Here is a 19,913-nt window from a genome sequence, read left to right on the forward strand (position 1 = left end):
CTAAGCAAAGAGGTTGAGACAGACCATGGAGTGAAAACAATGAAAAGTACACTGTCAGCACACGTTTCACTGAGATCTATTCGGATCCTCTGCACTTCATCGTGCCTGTACTTGATCCGCGTTATAAAGATCATTAATTCGATGAGGGAGTAAAGCAGCGCGCACGAGAAATAATCCAGGCCGCAATGGATGCGGAGACCCTGCTTGGAGACAGAAGCGCACAGCGCAGGAGAAGGAGAACAGAGCTTAGAAAAAAGGACTCGTCTCTCTGAACCAGATGAGGGGCATGCACCCTCGTTGTCTGATATGTTCAATGAGATCCTTGATTTTAGTGAGGTTAGTACACAGTCAGAGCCATAAATGCAATGGTAGGGAAGACCGGGGACAGTTATAACATTTTTGACATTTCTGTCTATAACTTTGAGCTCTTTTAACCCAGTGTGTTCAAACTGCTACACAAACTAGCTTCAAGTGTCTGCTAATAAATGGCCTAGAAATTGCCTGTGCAACACAAACAGAAATGCATGGCCTACTCCCTACTAATAATTGACATAATTATTTATTTCGGTGTTTCGGTTTTCGGCCAAGAATTTTCTTTTCAGTGCATCCCTACTCTTTATACAACATCACAGCACTTTCTAAAGACTTGTTTCCCGCATTAAAAGGATGGTAATCTGTATTGTATTTTCACTATTTATGTGTTCCGTGGTTTGATTTGAAGATGTCATGTTCTTTAATCATGCTTCTTTGAGACCACACCAAATGTACTGACGTTTGTTCACATTGCAGTTTGAAGGTTTGGATGAAACGAAAAAATGGATTATAGCCACATGCTTCTGCCACAAGCAGAGATAAGAAGCAACTACAGAAGTCTGTTTGAAATAACTTTTTCATTTCAACCCCACACCCCCAGATTTGTTTTGTTTACAAACTTTGTGCAAAGAAAGATTTCAGATCAGCAAAAAAGTTTTATCTCTGAAAGGTCCACAAAGTTGTCCTGATTATAAGGTCGTCAGAGTACCTAACAGTCTACATACTTAAGAGCCTTTGCAGCCAGTGCTCAACTACTAACAAAGTACGTACAGATTTAGTCTTGTTGTATTTTTAGTGAGCTTCCTGTATATCTTTAACAATGGATCAACTTTATATATGTTTATTTATTTAGATATAGTCCCATTTAAGACAACTGAGACAATATTATGTATTTGGTGCATGAACATATGAAAACCAACAATGATTGCCTTAGTTTAAGTACTTAATACCCCAGCAAACACAGCCCAGGTCCTGTCCCACACACATATTTCACTTTCCATAAAGCTGATGACAAACAATAAAAACTGACAGTGCAGGAAGTTCATATCTGTCAACAAAACCACCTCCGCAAATGGTAGCCTTAAGCACACATGAACTAGAACTATAATTGCAGCACTTTCCTTTCCAAAACAATTTTCCTGTGTGTTCACCTGTCACAGACTAATCCCTGGAACTCTTTAATTCAATCCAGAGGATTTACAGGCAACTGTGTGAGACACAACTAGCTCTATCTGTAAACCTGTTAAACCCATTCTTTCACAGTCAATCAATGGGAGGTGATGAGAAAACTGACAAGTCTGCTCCTCAGGACAGACACCAGAAACCGTGTCCATGAGGGGCGATCAATCTGACTAGACAGAAATACTCTCAGGGACAATCCCAACCAAATCCAGGGCCATCCTCTCCGAGGATGGCTGCCTCAGGCAATTATAAGCCCAGGATTACACAGGATATAAGAGTGCAAAGTGGCAAGTTGGCTGAGCCAATTATTTCTCCTCCACTCACACCGACAATGAGTCTCCAGTAGCTTCCAGCATGGCTGACCTTCCCGGAATCTAAAAAATGTCACCTGACAAGGGTCTCTCAAACAAGAAGAGACCGCCTACCATCTACACAGCAGACACATAAAAACCCAGCTGAAAATTTGGGTCATAGAGGACTCTCAAAAATATGTTCAGGTGGGGGCTTCATGCCAGCTCCACCCTGTCTTTTTAAGACCACTAAGGCTGTCCGGTATCAGCTGCTCTATTTTTAGAAGGAGTTAGTCTGGAAGAGCAAGAGAGGCTGATAGGGTTAATATATGAAGAAACTGAAATCCAGCCGCCATTCACTCTGAGAAAATCCCATTCAAAGGTTTCAATACAGCCATGCTGGAAATCTGTGATGATGTGAACCTGCAGAGGATTATCTGCTGCTGCTGAAAATGAGAAGCCATCCATCTTTGCCGTCAGGAGTGGTACTCAGTGCCCTCTAAATCCCTCAGAGAGCCACAATATCCCAACGATCTCTATCCCTGCTTGTGGCTGTTAGAAACCAGTGGTAAAGTGGCGGGCAGGCTGCCAGGTCAGTCCTGATACACCAAGGCCGGATCCAGCTGTAGCTTATACCTGTCTAGCTTTCTGGTTTAGCCAGAAGCAAGTCCAGCTTTTAATATAAACTACTAACATAAATATCTTAATTCATAAAAAATGAAATATTTTATATGAAACAGTGTTTCATATTCAGAATATTGTTTTCAAGATGAGGGCAGTCAGTTTCAAAAATACCAGAAATGAAACCCAGCATGAATTTAGGGGTGTCCCAACTGTTCATCTGGTACACATGTATGATGTACCATATGATGACACCATATGATGGGGACTGATTCAAAACTGGTCCTCATCACATCGTTTGTGTTAAAAACACAAACAAACATGAAATGTACGCGCAGGAGGCGGGCAGAACGGCAGGACGGGATTGGATTGGTTTCATATATTGGCTCCTGATGGCAGGGATTGGTTGGTGTTTTCCCAGGTTTACTCCGGCTGTAGATTGCAGCTTTTATTCATTCTTTTTTAAGAACACATTATATATTGATTGCCATCGGGACAGAAAGATAATTTTAACCAGTATAACAAAAAGTGTATCTAAATCTGACTACCAACCCCAGCTTTAAGAGGAGAGGGACAACCCTGCTTATTACTAATGAACAGTTGAAAAGCCAGCATCTGTGATGGTATATGGGTGCCTTCCTTGCATATCTGGGAAAGCATCATTAATGCTGAACAATATATACAGGTTTTGGAGCAACATGCTGCCATCTAGACAATGCATTTTTTCTCGAAAGACCAGGCATATTTAAGAAAGACAAACCACGTTCTGCACGTATTACAACAGCATGGCCCTGTAGTAGAAGAGTCCAGGTGCTAAACTTGCCTGCCTGCAGTCCTGACTGACAGTTCTATTGAAAACATTTCGCACACTATGACACAAAACACATGACAAAGGAGACCCCCAACTGTTGAGCAGCTGAAATCCTTAAACCAGGTAAGGATGAAAATTTCAGAAACTGGTTTTACTCGGTTCCTTTTCCAGTTCCTTTCAGTTACATAGTATTGTTAAAGGAGGAGGTGAATGAAAAGTGTGCAAAAATAATCTTTTATTCAATGATTTCACAATCTGACAATATTACAGTTTCATTTAGCATATGTGAGGGGCACTCACTCAGGCTACTTTTTGAGTTTTGTGGTGTAATCATCCCAGAGCAGAGTCAGGTGTGTGTGTGGCTGATTGAGACCAGGTGTGAGGAGTTTATGTATACCTGTGAGTTTCAATGCTCTGTGCTGACTCATTGCCTCACCTTCAGAGATCGTGAGAGGTTCCCTCTCTCTGTGTGTGTGTGTGTGTGTGTGTGTGTGTGTGTGTGTGTGTGTGTGTGTGTGTGTGTGTGTGTGTGTGTGTGTGTGTGTGTGTGTGTGTGTGTGTGTGTGTGTGTGTGAACCATCAAAGTGTCTCTGTATGAACTGCAGAAGATCTTTTTCTGGGGGCTTGAAAGCAGTTTCTAGTTTCTACAGTACAGTAGTTGGTTTAAGCTGGGCCTATTTTTCACCCAAGCATTTTCTGTTCACCCTTCAAAGCCCCTTGGGCTGTCTTTGTGTTTCCTAAAGGAGTTTTTTCCATGGTCTCCTTGAGGGTTTGCTTGCCCCAGTTTTGTTTTGGTTGTTTCTTGCTTAATATTATTGTCTTTTCCCCCTTTACCTTTTCACATTTATACACATTTATATGAGAGTAAGTTCAGCACAAGCAAGGATCTAGACAGCAGGGAATAACATGAGTAAGTGTCACTAACTGCCTTAAGTCTGTTCATAATCAGGGACTGACATGCAGCGCTAGAGCCTAGAGGAAACAGTCTCACAGGGTGAATTTCATTACAACTATAAAACAAACAAAAATAGCCATCTAATTTTAGCCCAACAGAAGACAATGGGAACACCAAATTATACTAATTCATCCTCCACATACTGACTTAAATAAATACATGGAAATGCAAATTGTTGATGAGGTATTTCAGTCTGATTAACCAACACATGGATGGACATCCCCATCCATTGATCTACAACACTAGCAAGTTTATACTTTTTAATCATAGACTGCGTTAAATATGGACGTAGTATCCGTGACGTCACCCATCTGTTTCTGAAGAGCTGTTTTGAGACCAATCGGCGGCGGCAGCCATATTGCTGCTGTCGAGCCAGTGTGACGTAGAGAGGCGGAGTTTGAGCCTTCTAGCCAACAGGTGCAGTGTTCCCACAGGCAGCTGTGCCTCTCATTGGAAGACTCGTAATCTCAATATCTTCGAAATTGCCGCGTTAGGAAAAAATTCACCCCCCTCACAGTGTGAGCCGATCGAGAAATGAGCTATTCAGACTACACTCGTCTTTTGTACCAGGCTGTAAACATGTTTATTTCTGCTGTAAAGATCAGCTTTTTCCCATGTGTGGTTTCTGGTACTTCCGGAGCCAGCCTCAAGCGCATCCTCGATGAACTGCAGCTTTTAACACTTCTGCATTGGACTCATATTTTTAGACCGGAGGTTGCCACTTGTTTTTAATAGTCCATTCTTTTGTCTTTGACCATTATCCTTTGAGCATTATGTTGAACCTAGCTTCCAGATTATAATTCTGGTAATCCAGGTGTACAGTCTCATGGCTAATACAAATACAACGTCAACTCAAATACAACTTTTACTGATGGTGCAAGCTCATCTTTGCCTTAACCAATGCTTGGTTACCAACACCATGAGTTTCATACTAAATATAAAAACAACTTTCTGATATTGTTTTGGACGTATCATGTGAAAGATGTTTCATACTTTACACTCCTTACTCAGACCAGAGCCACAGGTGATTTACCCTTATTGTTTATCTTCTGCATGAAGTGTTTGCAGTCCAGCGAGTGTGAATGTGTAACATCCCGCAGGTGCTAATTATAGTATGTTGTCTAAAGCGGCAGCATGACTGACAGGACAATGCTTATGTCCTTTGACTGTTGATGAAGATCTAATGAACACAATCAGTCACATAATTACATGTGTGTGTAATGGTGGGCTATTTTAAATGAGCAAAGACTACAATCAACAGTTATCAGACTCAATATAGCATTTTCTGTGTGATGTGAGATCACATATAATCATCCCGGTTTCTTTGAGAGCTCCTCCTGAACTGTACTTCACAGAATCCTGACTGTGAGAGAGGATGAAGAGAGCTTTCCTACAGTTAATCTGTCACTCAGCTCATTTCAAAAATAAAGAAAAAAATGCAATTTTTTTGGAGCTCTTATCTCTTTAAAGCAGGTTTCCTAAATGAGCCTTTGGTGGTAAAAAAAAAAAGAACAACCCAACAAAATAAAAAGCTCTCCGGGAAACAGAATCAGACATGTGGTTGTGTTCTGTGTGTGTTGGGAAAAGGTCACAGGCAAAGGAGTACAGAGGATTCAGTGCTAACAGGCTGCTGGTATCACAGCAGCAAATGTTTGGCCCTGCAGCACTTTATTGACTCATCCATCCATCCACTACTCCCTGAGGACAGAGAGGATCATTATTTACTTTGTTTATAAATCATTACACTAAAATATAAAAATATATTTCCACCGGTGAATTCAAGATTATGTGCATCACACTGTGTGACACTTGCCGTTTGTTTTTCTTTTTTTTTTTACATTTTATTATCACTCAAATTTAAAATACATGCACAAGTTATTACATTATCTGCACAAGATAGTCTTTGTTGCACAAGTTGATATCTTGTTTGCACAAGTTATCAACATCTGCAAACCTGTGTAGCAGTGGTAATGGTTCCCCTAACCATCAGTTGCCATTTTTACCATTAAATGCTGATGCTTGCTCATAATCATGGCATAAAATGACTTATTACCTTTTATTCAGATATTAAAACTACTTGGTTAAAAACTCTGTGCACAAGATAACATGTGAGCACAAAAAAACCTTGTGTGTTGAAGAAGTCATCAATGACTTCCATGTTTTTTTGGCAAAGTTGCTTTTCCAACTTTTTAATCACAGCTACTGACTGTATCATGTATCAACATGAGGGCTATATCAAGTAATTGTTTGTTTGCTATAACATTAATAACCAACCATTTTGATATTATCAATTGATTTTAGTTAACAAAAAACCCTCCTGGTTACAGCATCTTGAACATGAATGTGCTTTCTTGTTTTTTTTTTGTTATTTCATCGTTATGCACATATCAAGCCGTTGTAGCAGAGTAGCCAAATCTTGAATATGAGTTAAGTCCCCATTCCCTAAGTCAAAGTCAAAGTCCAAATTGCAGTTTGAGTCCTCTGGTTGAGTCTTCTTTGTTTTACATTTGCATTCTTTCAAATCAAGACTGCTATTTAATCTAAATTCCATTTGTAACATTGTATATATATCTAAATTGTATTCTATCTTTATTTATCTATTTTTATTTTTATTTTATTTTACTTTATTTTACTTACTGAAACTTATTCTTGATTGAACTTTTGTCTGTGTTGCTGTAACAACTGAATTTCCTCCCAGGGGGATCAATAAAGCAATATCTTATCTTATCTTAAGACATCATTTGAAGCACCTCAGATCCAGCGGGGACTGTTGCTTGCTTGTGAGTGTGCATGCAGGTGAACAAATATGCCAGTCCTTGCTCAAAACTAAATAAATTATTGGAACATGGTACCAAAAAAAAAGAGAAGAACAAACCCATTGGGAGGCAACCAGTCAATGCTAGATTCAAAGTCAGAGCCGTCAGTGCTTAGGATCAAGTCAAGTCATAAGTCCTTAATCCAGACTCAAGACAGACTTAAGCCCCAGTCCTGGGCTCAAGTTCAACAACTCTGAAATCAAGATATTTTCAAATCATTGAACTGTGCTTCAGAAAACACTGACCAACATTTTTCACCATTTTCTTCCAATCTGATGACAAAATATCTAACAAAAGATATATTCAACAAAATTACCTGCAATGAAAACTCTTACATCTCCAGGCTACCAAAGAAGAATAAACTTCAACTTGTAGGGTAAAATGATTTAAAATGTTGTTCACACCTCTCAATCTATCATTTTAGAATTACTGTCTTACTCAGACTAAAAGCTCTTTCTTATGATGATCCAGTTTGGAGAATCTTCCAAATTCTTCTATGGAAACACTGTGAAGATCCAGCGCAGCCCTCTGAGCTGTGAGCCTCTTTCTCCCTTCATCAATAATGTTATTAGCAGCACTGATGAGTCTGTTATTCTGCACCCTGGTGCCAGCTACAAAGAGAAATTTTGATGCAGTAGCCAGGAGAGCAGAGTCGAGGTTGGTTTACCCTGCAGAAGAGAACACAGTTTGTGCACCAAAATAGGTTGCTTTCTGAAAAGCAGGGAGCTTGAGTCAGCTGGCCCTGGGTCAGATTCTGCTTCTTACTCCTCCAGGATTTCATCAAAAGGACTACCAGCTCTGCTCTTTCATGCAGCTCCATCATGCACACAGAGGGATATTTCTACCAGCCTTTCAGCAAGCAGACCTGAGCAGAAATAGTAAATCACAGTCCCATAGACGTGCAGAGAACAGGAGTGCCGTCAGCACAGATCTTAGCTGAGGTTTAAGCTCTTCTCTGTTGCTGGCAGAACTCACTGAAATCACAAACCTGTCGTTAGACCCATGAGAGCTGATTCCTCCCCCAGCAACACTGTCACCACTAAGCTTTTGTAGACAAAGTGCCAGAGCCTCCTCCTCCTCCACCACCACTGCAAACATAATTATAGGAGCAGAGAAGAGGAAAACTTTTAAACCTGCTAATTACTGATTTTTAGTGTTGCCATGACACAGGGCGCACCGAAGCAAAAGTTTCGGCCCACATCAGGTGACATACATTAAAATTCTAATTTCCAGGTACTTTCAGCATTTCCAGGTATTTAAAGGGACTTTTAAATACAACTCTGAATAATCAATGGCTACAAATCATTTTGGGATTGCTCTGGTAGATTTGAAAATTGTACAACAGGCTGTTAGAGCTGCAGAGCAAACAAAAGCTGTGAACAACTGGTGCATTGTTGTTGGCTAATAAAAGGGCCATTGTGACTGTATCATGCACATCTTGCACTACCAAAGACACTGAATGGTTCAGGCAAGGCCGCCTACTCTGGCATCTGCTGAAATGTATCCTTTGAGGGCATAGGAAGCAACCTGTTTGAAGAGCATCTATTTAAAGTCCATGTGTGCCACTGAAACTCTTGAAAGAAAGTCTGGGACCAGCACCAGATCAAGCGGCAACCTCCGGTCTAAAAATATGAGTCTAATGCGGAAGTGTTAAAAACTGCAGTTCATCAAGGACCCGCTTGAGGCTGGCTCCGAAAGTACCAGAAACCACATACACACCAATTCACAAGAGCTGATCTTTACAGCAGAAATAAACATGTTTACAGCCTGGTACAAAAGACGAGTGTAGTCTGGATAGCTCATTTCTCGATCGGCACACACTGTAGGGGGGGGGATTATTTTCTACACGGCAATTTCAAAGATATTTAGATTACGAGTCTTCCAATGAGAAGCACACGGGGACACTGTAGCTGTTGGCTAGGAGGCTCAAAGCCCGCCTCTTTACGTCACACTGGCTCCACAGCAGCAATATGGCTGCCCCCGACGATTGGCCTCAAAACATCTCTTCAGAAACAGATGGGTGACGTCACGGATACTATGTCCATATTTTATGCAGTCTGTGCACCAGACTCCATTGAGGAGGACAATTTCATCTCATGGTCAAGCCTTTGTAGACAAGTGTGTTTGTGGGGGTCAGACTTGACCCTTCAAAACATCAAAAATGCTGTTTAAAAAAATGACATCATTGCAGTGGGACAGCAACAACTATATTCTGTAAGATATGCATTTCTTTTTTTCAATAGAGTCTGGCGGCTTTCAAGAGAAGGATGTGACAGCTGATTCTTGTTTTTAATACGCATATTGAACCTTATGAACGGTCTGTTCTCTCAGTGAACCTTTTTCTCATTTGCATATAGCCTAAATAACAACGTGAACCTGTTAATGTTAAAAAAAATAATAATAATGAACTTGAGAGCATACTGCATTAACAGCTGAGACTACTGGCATTTAGTTGGTTTTTTTAAGCTGTGAGGTCAAGCATCAAAAAGGTGCAATTCGAAAATTCCTTTCACCTAAAAGTTACTTGAACTCCAGACTTCTTAAAGAAGAGTCCAGGTTTGCAAATGGTGGAAAAGGAGCCTGACGTGAAAACTGTTATGCAGTGGCCAACAAGTGCAACTGGAGTGAGAGACTGCAAATTTAGAACAATGCAAATTTAAAAATGTTTGCTGAAGTCCAAAACAGATGAAACAATGGAAATAAAATGCAGATGAGAACAACTCGCTGCAAGAAGCCAAACACATGCAAATGTACTGCAAATACCAAAAGTAAAAAAAACACCTGCTAAAGAAATCATCTAGAGTCAATGATCACACCAACAGTGCTCCAGGCTTACTGCATGTCTTCACTTACTACTTTACCCCCTGCATTTCCTGTCTCTCCTCAGCTGTCCTATCCAACAAAGGCAAAAAAACCACCCAAAAATATAATAACAAAATGGACATGATCTACTATGCAGAAACACAACTGTAAGTTAAAGAAAACACAACCAAACACATCTTTTACTGATGGCTCAACACTAAATATAAAAGCCATTTCTGATGTTATTTTATCTTGTGAAAGATGTTCATACTTGGAACTCTAAAGTGAACCCAGATGTCGTCCTTCCTCAGCCCAGAGCCACAAGGTATTTACCCTCACTGTTTATTTTATGTATAGTGTGTTTACAGTCACGCAAGTGTGAATGTGTAACGTCCTGCAGGTGCTAATTATACTATGTTGTGTCAAGTGGCAACATGACTGACAGGAGAGTTGGCTGATCAGCCAGCAACACTGTTAGCTGTGAAGCTAAGTTCCATTCTTAGTCTTAAATGGAAATTTGAATTCAAATCAACCATCTCAGAAAACTGTAAAATTGGGAACAATATATTTAGCACAGCTAAACACAGGGTCACAGAGTTGGTGGGTAAGCAATGTTAGTTTGCAAGGTGTTAACATATGCTAACATTAGCAGAGCTAGCACCAACAGCATTACATCCTTCTTCAGGTTACATCCACGTTACGTGTTGGTTACGCTTTGCTCCAGTAGAGTGGTTATATGACGGTTTTTCATCTCACCAACAGAGCACAGATTGGCCACAGCTTGGGTTTGTTTTCAGCTCATTTAAGTTACCATGTAAACTTAGTCAGAAAATGTAAATACTTTTAGGATGGAATCTTCTATTGTTTTATTATAAACCTTGGTTGGGTCATATCATATTTTATCGTTTGTATTCGTTCCCTTCTCCTGGCGCCTTTTTGTGATAAAGACCAATCAATATAAAACTACAATGTGACTGTGACAGTTTTATCCTAACTATATCAGACTTTAGCTGTGGTTAGTTAGTGGTTACTTGTGGTTTTACTTTTCTATTCACAGCAGGTAACATGACAAACCAATTGATATTTCTATATAACACTATCAGCTATAGGAGTAAGCACCTTAAATAATTAATTACAATCCTTACTGGTATAATCTTTACACATCTATCACCTTCAGCAACATGGACATGGAACAAACCCATGTCTTTATTTAGAAACCCATGTTGCTGCCCACTCCCTGTTGTTTTCAACACACCCCGGTTAATCACAGAAAAACAAATTAACACATTAAAACCACCCATGTTTCCCTGGGATCTTAAGTAAACAAAGAAAAGACCATCTGTTAATGCACATGTCACTACTACTGAATATATGAGTGAGTTGACACATGTGGGTTGTGTTAGCCTCTGGGAGCAAGTGTGTGGGCTTTTCACTTTAAATTACAGAGAAAACTATTTACTATCTTTAGCTCTTTCTTATTGAAGTAAAAAAATCAATATCTACTGCACATTGTCATGCCCTGCAGAGTGGAGTGAAACAGTATGCAGGCGCAGAACAGAAGCTAACATGTAAGAAAGGCAGCCATGCAAGCAGGACTCTGGCTGTCTGAGGTAAACCCAAAAGAGTCCACTGTGACAAGCAGACACAGGGGGGAAGATGGTGTCAGGGTTTGTGGATGATTTTTTGATTTCAGACAAGCCTCTCTGGAGGAAAGATATAAAGTTAACCAGCCATCGGTTATTTCAGTTGGCTCATCAGTCATATTGAAGACACAGCAGAGCAAAGGGCACAAGTAGACTTGTTGCATGAGGTACAAGGACATTAAGATGCAACTTTTGGAGACAAAAGTTTAAAAACTTTGGCTTTTTTTTTTTTTCTTTTTTTGCGGTATTTATTGCACATCATAGCTTCAAGACCACCAAAAAAACTGCTGTAGTGTCTCATTAAGTAGTGGTCATATTGAACTAGCCAGCCAAAAATATTATTTAGACATTCAAGGTTTCTTTTAGATGTTTGGGAGGTCATATTACAAACACTTAGCTGCCCAGAAGGTTTTCATTTGAATCATTAGTGAACACTTCTAGAAAAATAAAAAAGCCTTTATTCAGTAATAGTGAAACCATGGACAGCTCATGTTAAAAACAAGTTACATAGCCTGAGTGGCCTTGGAGAAAGCTGTCCTTGCTGCTACAAGCTTTCTAGCAATTCCACTTTAAAGTAGCTGATTCAGTCAGGGCTTTTTACTTTCCTTTCCCAGAAGTGTGCTTTGTTTTTTCTTCTTATAATTATCTTTGTTTACCACCAAGGAGCACCTTCTTGGTTTTAACTGTCAGCACTCTAGACTTTGTTTTTCTCCCACAATTAAACCATTTATCAAGGACACTTGGGTCCCAAAATTTTAAACCAATCCTGTCCTGCCATTCTGCCCGCCTCCTGCGCATACATTTCCCCGGCGTGCACTCCGAGTCCCCGTCCCCTGCCTCTGCTTCCCCTGACTCTACTGACTGCCCCTCTCGCTTGACCTTGGGCCTGTCCCCTCTGACCCGATGAGGTGCTTTGCTCAGGACTGTAGTCCGGATCGGAGTCTAAAAAGCTCTCACCACGGGGGCTCTGACAAGCAAAAGAATTAATGACATTCAGTAAGTCCTACAGAAAATGTAGACGTACTGTAGCGTCCATCCGGATGCTGTAGGGATGACAAGCTGATTCGTGAACACGTTGAGTTTTACTAACCGGTCACTGTCAGCCGTGAACACGCCAACCAACAAAACAACAATCAATGTTTGAATGAATGAAGAACTTCTCCTCTTGTCTCTCCTCTCTCCCGTTCACACACTCTACACCTCTCCTGATGCCTTCCCTAACTGTCAACACTGTAGGAATTAAGAACATCTACACTGAACACGTTTAACAAACAGTAGAGTTGTTACAGTATTATATGTGTTATAACTTTTCTCCTGATATCGTGTCACCAGTACAACTGGATAATGCTAGCATGATAGTTGTGAGTACTAACAGCAGCCATGTTTGTTTGCGTTTTTAACTTTCACTATGAGAATGTTTTGCTGAGGAGCGGTTTTCAATCAGTCACGATCATATGGTCATGAATCAGCGGCGCTCGTGCATGTGAGCGGGGGGCGTCGTTTTGGAGGAGCTCCGAGGGAGGAGGGGAGGGGTTAGACGGAGTCCTGAGGAAATGCTACATTCAAATTCATGCTAGTTTTCCGAGACTACCAACCCTAGCTTTAAGCCTTATCTTTCATTTCCAGACAAAAGAGGATAGAATTAACACATTTTGCTGATAATGCGAATAGAACAACTTGGATGGTTGTCTGCTGGTCACGTTTTTTTTTAATCTCCAGTTATTCTTACAGGTAAACTAGTGTGGGCTAATAAAGGAGCTTTATGTTGTGCTGAACTAAAAGAAACAAGGAACTTAAAGTTGTGTGACAAGTCAGATTTACTTTCAGATTTCCCAATCAAGTAGTGTGAAAAACTATCAAGGGAAAACATCAGTGAATATCTGTTTTCTTTGTTGTTAAATATACGGTGGGTGTTTCATTATTGCTAGTGCGCCTCATACACAGACTAATGAGAACAGTGAAGATGTGCACACCAGTCTGAGAGCAAGCTTCCACTTGAGTGAGGTTGGCTAAAAGATCTAAGAACCCCAGAGTCTTTACTGGTGGCGCTTTGAATAATGAAGGCTAATAATATGCAAAAATATCCCTCTTTGGACAGTTGGAAGTAATGAGCACCTGTCAGAGTGTTCTTGTTGTATCCCCACTCTGCAGAACAACCAAAAACAATTTGTAACTGAAATGCATTACTTAAAATGTTATCATTTTTCTTTGTTTTAGCTGACAATTACACTAAAATGTGGCCGCAGAGGGGAAAGGGTTTAAACTCTCCTGCTGTTCAGCCAATAGCACAACAGACAAGAGATGCATGATGTATGATGCAAGCTGTTTCTGCTTGTCTCGTCATGCCATAAGGTCAACCTTCAATATTTATCATCACTGAAGCAGTAGCACAATGTAAAGATAGCAGCATGAAAAAGCAGCATTTCCTATTAAGTGTCCACAAGTGATATCTATGTACAGGGTGTCTGGTCATGCCTGTGAGATTAAAAACAACACTCTGTGGACTAACCCCTTTGCGTTTCACTCCGTCTGACCAGCCCTTATCCACCACTCTTTGTCTGTCCTGCTTTCTCTGTGGCTGCTCTGAGGAAAACAAGAGACTGTCAAGACTCCCTGCGGCTGAAGTATAAATTTCTCTTCCTGTCAGCAGCTGTTCCCCCTGAGGGAAAATTCATCCAATAGATGTTCAGATAGGTAATTTCATCTGTTGGACCAACAGAACAACATCCCAATCCCAAGAGCCACACTACCAGCATGGTAAAAAAATAATAAAAGTACAATAAGAGTTGATGTAGGCCCAAACATTTTAGCCCATATAATGGATCAACACAAATCAAACCAGTCAATTTCAAAATGTGTAGTCTAAGCACAAGAGACAGTTTAAGAGAGTTAACCTGTGACCCACTGACAGAACACTTACATACAATCAGTCAGACCTCAAGTTCAAACCTGAAAACACTGGATCTTATGTTTCTCAAACTGCACACAGTCATGTTTTTTGCAGTATCTGCAAAGTGAAAGTTTTAAGGGTTGGTGGTGGCATTGCATATATAACTTATCCTGTGTTTAGCCGTTTTCAAAATTATGCTCAAATTTCTTTAAGTTTTTTTCCCTTTAGACTAGTCGGTTAGTTGGAATTTAAATATAAATTTGAATGGCTATAAGTTATCTAAACCCAGAGGGATAAACCGTGAGCACACACTGCAATGATTCCCTGACAGTGGAGTTCCAAACACACAGAGAGAGCTTCCAGGAATTGGAGGCTGACTCCAGGATGGAGGTGGTGGATGCAGTGCTAACAGTGCTAACTCTGCAACAGTAACACTACAACAGATACAGCTGCTACTCTGTGCTCACAGCTGTAGTTTCTAAAACCTGTCAGACATCGAATAAAGAGCCTCTCCTTCTGGATTCCACCGTGCTGCTGAGCGTCATCACACTCCTAACTGGCAGACACGATTCAGTCGCACCTCACAAGTCGTCTTACATCTCTAAGGGAAATCAATGACTCGCTCAAATGTTTGTCTTTAAGAAGCTTATCTTAAAAAACCAAATTAATGTAAAATGTTTTTACTATATGCTTCTTTAAGTTCACCATTTGTGCAAACTACAGCTCAAACCTTTAATGGGATGTGCGCATCATGTTTAGAGAGCTCAAGGTCATGGATTTCAATTTCCATCTTTTCTGAGTGAGTGCCTCTAAATGTCTCACTTATAATACACACAAAAACACACACACACACACTGACAGGCAACATGCGAATAATGATCCTCTTCACTGTGGGATACGTCACGTAATTACACATGGAACAAATAAAGAGTCTATTGCTTTGACTGTACCAAAGAGAAAAGCACTCTGCACTCCTGAATGCTGCTCTTCAGTGATTTGGAGATCACAATCACTCAGGAAGATGAATGAAAACAGAAAACTGTTCCAATGAGAGACGCAGAATCTGCACTGACCAGCTGAGACGCAGACACCATCTCTGTTTATTCTCTTATGCTCAGAGTTTATCTTAGCTTGACATAATACGACTGAATGCTGTCCAGACCAACTTGTAAAACAGTTTACAAGATGTATTAAAGACAAGCATATAGTAACAACAATACACATACACACAAACCTGCACACACCCACTTAAGGACACACACACACACACACTCACATAAGGCTCATTTCTTTCTCCTCCACTGTTGATTTCCCAGAGGAGCTGAAGGAGCTGGAAGCTGTTGACGTGTCCTCTTTTTCAGGAGCTGAGTCGAAGCTGTGGTATGATTACCAAAGCCCACGTGTAGAAGTGTTAGGGGGTTACATGCGTCAGCATATTCAGCTACAAAAAGTGGCCACGAGAAACGGAAGTGATACTGACAATGCTGATTTACACCACACATACACATCCGACAGATCAATCTACAGACAGAAGCTCCGAGACATTTCACTTCTGCTTTATGACACCAACGCAAAACCGTTAGTTTCTTTGGGCATTCTAAAATGTTAAACGTGTCGATGAAAAACAGTAATTTCCGCATGATAATTCAGTCTGCTAAACACTATGTGTTTCATTGTGCAACCTGTCCTGCACTCTCGGCAACAGCAGTAGTTCTGACCATGAACAGCTGTATACATGAATCAGGTTTGAACCCATAGATTATCTATAAATCATTATTTTGTCTCACCTTTATTTTAGCTTTGGTTGGTAACTGGGTAATACGCAGAATAACGTACTGTGAGAATTAGAATCCCTTCAAGGTGAGACAAGATTGCTCACTCTGTCTGGATTTTATTTTACTCAATGTACATTATCCCTAACTTGAGACAATGTTCTAATGAAAATGTTTTCTTTTTTACATCAAAACCATAGACTGTATAAAATATGGACTGGGTATCCGTGACGTCACCCATTCTGTTTGAGGCAAATCGGCGGTGGCGGCGGCGGCCATATTGCTGCTGTCGAGCCAGTGTGACGTAAAGCGGCGGAGTTTGAGCCTCCTAGCCAACAGCTGCAGCGTTCCGGCAGGCAGCTGTGCCTCTCATTGGAAGACTCTTAATCTCAATATCTTCGAAATTGCTGCGTTAGAAAATAATTAATCCCCCTCACAACGTGAGCCGATCGAGAAATGAGCTATCCAGACTACACTCGTCTTTTGTACCAGGCTGTAAACATGTTTATTTCTGCTGTAAAGATCGTCTTTTTCCCATTCACTGAACGTGACTTTGGGTACTTCCGGAGCCAGCCTCAAGCTGATCCTTGATGAACTGCAGTTTTTAACACTTCCGCATTGGACTCATATTTTTAGACCGTAGGTTGCCGCTTGATCAAAACACACAACACATCCCTTGGATCCTTTAAAGAAAATATTGAAACATTCTGAAAAAGAAAAAAGAAACAATAAAAATGCAGAGCTAATGTTAGCTTATCAGATCAACTTTCCAAAAATGCTACAAGGGTGCTATTAGTTGGAGAATGTACAGCACATTTCCACACAGTCTTTACATTCTGTTTTCCTTACATATAACTGGCCAAACCACAACATTCCAGCAAGATTCAGCTGCAGAGGTACAACAGGACACAATGCTAGACATCCAGACTATGTTGTGAAATTTTAAAATACCATTATTTTCAGCCTGGTACAAGCCTGTCACAATATGCATCATGGCCCAGTTGTGGCATATATTGCTTACACAGTTGCATGCAAAACATAATGTAAATTTACAAGAAGGAAGTAGAAATGCTCAGCAACAATACACACAAACACATCAGAGCATTTGCAATTCAGCCTCTAGCCAGCTCAGCAGAGCTCATTTTAAATATCGGCCAGAGAATATTTAAATCACCAAACTGTCAAAGTCACCCAACCAAAACTGAAAGTGGTTTTCTCTTTGCTGAGCAGACACTGTGTAAGACTCCACAACGGGGAACTGCTGAGCATCATTCATGCTCTCGCTGTGTTTCAAGGTGCAGCACTATAGAGTGAATTCATTTTGAAGTCACACTCCAGGCAAATCAAAGGAACAATTCAGCCCTGTGCCTCATGAAAGAGGGATTAAACAACCTGTCAGCCTGGGAAACTGAGCACCACTTGAGGCAGACATGAAGCCATATAATTTGATACAAAGTCACTGTAAAGCAGTGAAAACCATTCAAGTTATAGGACACAGAAACCCACTGTAACTTTAATCTGCATGAGGTCTAAAATGGGCTCATCAAAATCACAATGATAGATTCACTGCTGCAGCCCTAATGTCTAAACAGACAGGTCAGCCATAATCCAAGGGTCACTGGCTCTGTTTACTTATTGATTTTCTGCCAAATGTGTTTGTTTGTCTATTTACCCTAGTGGCGTTGTATTTGCATTTAAAATAAATCAGAATCAGAATCAGCTTTATTGGCCAGGTATGCTTGAACACACAAGGAATTTGACTTGGTAAGCTATGCTCTCTTTGTACAAGAATAGAAATAAAATTAAAAAATATAATAATGACAATAATAATAATAATAATATCAACTATAAATACAAAAGAACAACAAGTAGGCATTACTAATATGTACAAGCTAAAATAATATGATAATAGTGCAGTGGTGAGTAGTGCAGAGGTAGTTTTACATTAAAAAGTATATGTGGGTGATAGTTAAATAATAAAATAAATAACATATGTGAATTCTGCTTGGAGAATTGTTGCATTGTATATTAATATGTATATTTACAGAGAGTAGTGATCTGACAGGTATGACACTGTTATGGTTTAGTGTTCATCAGAGTGACAGCCTGGGGGAAGAAACTGAACTAAAGGGTGGAAAGTTTTTATTTGAGAAACTGCAACCAGAAAACATACATGACAATCGATCGAATCAAAATCTATCAATTGACAATCAACTAATCCCTTCTGAATCAGACCTCACTTACATCTCCCTTTTTGCATAGCAGGAGAGAACTGTGGTCAAACAGACATCTTTGTAGGCTACAGGATGTCACTAGACTATCTCTTTGGGATTAAACAAAAATGAAATCCTCAGTTTGTTAGGGACACCTGAGTTGCCTTGAGAGGTCCCTGATGGGACTCCGTAGCTACACCAGTTTTTAAGCACTGCATTTAACAAAGTCCTGTGTAGGGTGTGATGCACCAGCATTTTACGACAGGTGCATAACACGGATCAATGGGACATTATTGGTGTTCATACAAGCTTCATTCCATGCTGTTTCTCATTTCACGGTGCGTTGTGAGTGCCCGCGAATACGCATAAAGTGGTCGAAATAAGGATACTGCAAAGGGGTCAATATCCTTCAGAGCAATTCTCTAAACAACAATAAAACACGTGCAGGGTAATACATCTGCTGTGCACGAGAGCATAGTCAGCTCTACTTCCCCTTATTGACAGACCGTAACATCATTGCGACCTAAATGAGATGATCATAAAAGTTTCACTTACCTCAATTACAGCTCGGGTGTGCTCGAGCTCCTTGAAGCGTTCCTGTTGAAGGGATCCAGAGGCGTCCCGTTTAGACGCACGGAGCCTGTTTGATTCAATTCGCAGCAGATTATGGACACGCGCTTACTGAGAGGCATCAGTACAAACACACACACACATACACACACACACACACAGCTGCGGAGCTACGTGTGTAGCAGGCAGCTGGATCAGCTGCTGACCTCAGATGTGTCCCATGTTTCACACTCTCTCTTCCGGAAAACACAGACGGACCAGCCCACACCAGCCCGTCAGAGCGCGAGCCACAGCGGCTGAACGCGCATACAGGCAGCAGATCAGCCGGCTGTTGTTGCACCGCTGCAGCGTGCACACACTGCACCGTGCACACAGCAGCACTCACACACACTTTGAGCACTGGTCTTAGGCGCGTCGACAGCATATGGTTAACCCCAACTTTTATTATTCCTCAAGACATGAAGCCACGGGTCCTAAGATCCGCCCTGTTCCTGCTGCATTCCTAAATAGGTTATATGCCAGTATATGCTCTGATAACCTTCAGTGTCACTATTTCCGATTTACATTACATCACATACTGGGGATTACCTTATACGTTTTCAGTTTCCGGCGCTACATGTGGGATTTGTTTCCCTGTCCTTCCACTGAATATTGAATCCATCAGACACTATGTAGCGCATGGGTGGATTTAGCGCCCCTGCTGGCCGTTTTCCTAATATATTCCCTGATATATTCAGATGAGATCTGAGTAATTAGTGAACATAAGCAGAGCAGTCATTTCTGACTTCAGAGGCTAACAGTCTAATTAATGGCTCCCTTGTATTCTGCTGGGCGTGACGCAGGTAATACATTAATCAACTAAAGACATCAAAATCATTCTAACTGCTCAGATAAATGTCTAACCTTAATTTCCCCAGAGGAATGCTTGCTGAGCACAAGTAATGTACAGACATTCACATTCAGATAAATGAAGATGCAATCTACCAATGTTAGTCAGGTCAAGTTTATATATAACACATTTCTTATGTCAGACTGG

General features: G+C 40.7%; 1 protein-coding gene across 3 annotated transcripts in view; it reads right to left on the bottom strand.

The window, feature by feature from the left end:
- Positions 1 to 19,530, bottom strand: part of camkk1a (calcium/calmodulin-dependent protein kinase kinase 1, alpha a) — a 100,478-nt gene extending 80,948 nt beyond the window's left edge. The window contains exon 1 of one of the 3 annotated variants that reach the window (XM_034683899.1): positions 18,863 to 19,530. The gene's annotated coding sequence lies outside the window, so the exon portion shown is untranslated. The remainder of the gene's footprint in view (positions 1 to 18,862) is intronic. The other 2 variants (XM_034683900.1, XM_034683901.1) reach the window with 2 other exon arrangements.
- Positions 19,531 to 19,913: the final 383 nt, after the last annotated feature.

This window comes from Notolabrus celidotus, chromosome 5 (assembly GCF_009762535.1).
Source record: "Notolabrus celidotus isolate fNotCel1 chromosome 5, fNotCel1.pri, whole genome shotgun sequence".
Classification (NCBI taxonomy): domain Eukaryota; kingdom Metazoa; phylum Chordata; class Actinopteri; order Labriformes; family Labridae; genus Notolabrus; species Notolabrus celidotus.